The sequence below is a fragment of the Camelus bactrianus genome, chromosome 7 (assembly GCF_048773025.1).
Source record: "Camelus bactrianus isolate YW-2024 breed Bactrian camel chromosome 7, ASM4877302v1, whole genome shotgun sequence".
In the NCBI taxonomy this organism is placed as follows: domain Eukaryota; kingdom Metazoa; phylum Chordata; class Mammalia; order Artiodactyla; family Camelidae; genus Camelus; species Camelus bactrianus.
The window spans coordinates 54,577,217-54,579,901 of NC_133545.1; the positions used below are offsets into that span (position 1 = coordinate 54,577,217).

Genomic DNA, 2,685 nt, shown 5'->3' on the forward strand with positions numbered 1-2,685 from the left:
ATCAGTTTGGTTGAAAACTGGTGGCAATATCATTCATGAGGATAAATGGATTTTACCTAACACAAAATATACTTTATGACTCATCCTTGTTTGTTTGTTTTTTTTTAATTCACCCATTTTCATTTGTCTGTGAATTATCTCCACTATCCTATGACATGTTTTTCTCAGTTTTGGTGTATAATTTGGATCAGATAAAGGAGGAATGGTGAGGAAATAACAGTTGTTCCATCTTTCATATTGTGACATTTTGAGTAATCAGAACAGTTTAGTTATCATGTGAACAATTCTGTTGTCAAATAGACAAAAATCAATTCATGAACATGACAAGGATGATGTTTATTCTGTGAAGCAGCAGACTATGAAAACATTGCTTCAATTTCTCTCGAATGTCAGCAATGTCCCAGAAAAGCAATTTCACATCATTGATTCATGCTGTGACATATATATTCTTTAAGAAGTTTGGGGAGAGATGTTGCACAATTTCCTTAAGTAATGCTTTTAAAAGGGAATTTCCATAACAAACATGTAATTATCAAATGGAAATAGCTGCCTTGCTAGACAGGAAGGCCCATCCCAGCGGGAAAAAAAAAAAAAAAAACTAGTAGATTTCCGTTTGAAAATTACTATCGGGAGATTGATGAGGTAAGAAATAATATGACTAATTCTAGTTCATGAAGAGAGAGCTCCTCCCTCTCTTTTCTGGCCTGAATGCCACTTTAGAAAGATAGACTGACCGCAGTGTACATTCGGCTTGTCCTTCTGTGAGGCACTACTTTAGTATGTACCAGGACTCCGGCTGGCCTAAGCAGAGGAGAATACCATCTATCAGAGCTTCACTAAACTGTCTAAATTGAAAGTATTTGCTGTCATTTTTTTTCTCACATGAAATTTCTTCTTTCAGGGAATTTCTGTAGTGGTGCATTCCCTCCCCTGCCCCCAGTTACTCAGGATCATATTATAAAAATAATTAAATCAATTTTAACAGACTCTGGTTGAATTCAATACTATTTAGTCACCATCACTTCTAGTATATTTTTGCTTGTTCATTTGTTTTTTTTTTTTCATTTATTTTCTGCAGAGAGGTAATTAGGTTTACTTATTTTTTTATTTTTTGATGAAGATACTGGGGATTGAACAGGACCTCGTGCATGCTAGGTATACACTCAACCACTGAGCCATATCCTGCCCCCCACTTCTGGTATATTTAATTACCTCCAAAAGGCCTTCTTGGCAAGAGCTGGTGACCTAAACCAACCATGCACTTCACGCACATTCAGGGAAGAAATAGAAAACTTGATGGGCTGCACTTAGAGAAAGAGCTACATTAAGGAAGGTTGGGAGATCCAAGCTTGGATCTATATATATAGTCCAAGTTTATTCTTAATCAACAAGAAAAAAGAAAAAGAAATGAGGGAGTAGAAAAGAAGTCTTTTGACTAGAAAGACTTTTTTTTTTGAAAGGAAAGTAGGATTTATTGGTGGTCGTGAGAAAGGAGGGGACAGTGCCAAGGCTCTCATGAGTGCAGGGCCCTCCATTTGTCCAGGGGGCCACGATTCGGGATGTATTTGATCCCACAGCCATCCGGGATGAGCCGCTTTTCTGCCACCATGTTTTCAAATTCATTTGCATTAAACTTGGTAAGTCCCCGCTTCTTCGAGATGTGGACCTTCAGGCGGCCAGGGAACTTGAACTTGGCCCTGCGCAGGGCCTCAATCACATGCTCCTTGTTCTGCAGCTTGGTGCGGATGGACATGATGACTTGGCCAATGTGGACCCTGGCCACCGTGCCCTGGGGCTTTCCAAAGGCACCCCGCATACCCATCTGGAGCCTTGTTGATGCGGATGACATGGAAGGGGTGGAGCCGCACTCGAATATGAAAACCATCTTTGCCACAGCTTTTCACCACGTACTTGTTGGCACAGATACGGGCAGCCTCCAGGGCTTCAGAGGAAAGCTGCTCATACTCATCTGACACCCTGTGGCCACAGAGTGGGAACTCATCCACTTTTGCCTCTTCCACCTCAGGTCAAAGATGTGGATCTTAGCATCAGGGACAGCTCGACAGAAGCGTGACTTTGGGTACAGCTTGTTCTTACAGTACCAGTAATGCCGGGCAGGGCGGCGGCCCATGGCGACACAAGTATCTTCAGTGGCGTGCCAAAGGGAAAGAGTGTGACTAGAAAGATTACTGATAAAAGCCTGATCCTTTCTGATTCTTTACATGAATGTTCAAATCAAAGGGATCAAGAATATAAAAATGACCGAACCACAATGCTATCTGATTAAAAAATCAACTACAAACTGTAGGAATACTACTCAGCCACAAAAAATGAAATCATGCCATCTGTAGCAACATGGATGGACCTCGAGATTGTCATATTAAGTGAAGCCAGACAAAGAAAGACAAATATCATATGATATCACTTATAACTAGAATCTGAAAAAATGATATAAATTCTATTTACAAAGCAAAAACAAATTCAAGGTCATAGGAAACGAACTTTGGTTTCAAAAGGGGAAAGGGGGGGAGGGATAAATTAGAGGTCAGAGATTAACAGACACGCATTACTATATATAAAATAGATTTACAACAAGGACCTACTCTATAGCACCAGGAACTACATTCAATTTCTTGTAATAACATGTAATGGAAAAGAATCTAAAAAGAAAAAAATATATATATG

At 39.8% G+C, this 2,685-nt stretch overlaps 1 pseudogene; it reads right to left on the bottom strand.

Annotated features, from left to right (window-relative positions):
* Window positions 1–1,474: 1,474 nt before the first annotated feature.
* LOC105083059 (large ribosomal subunit protein uL16-like) lies at window positions 1,475–2,327 on the bottom strand (annotated as a pseudogene).
* Window positions 2,328–2,685: the final 358 nt, after the last annotated feature.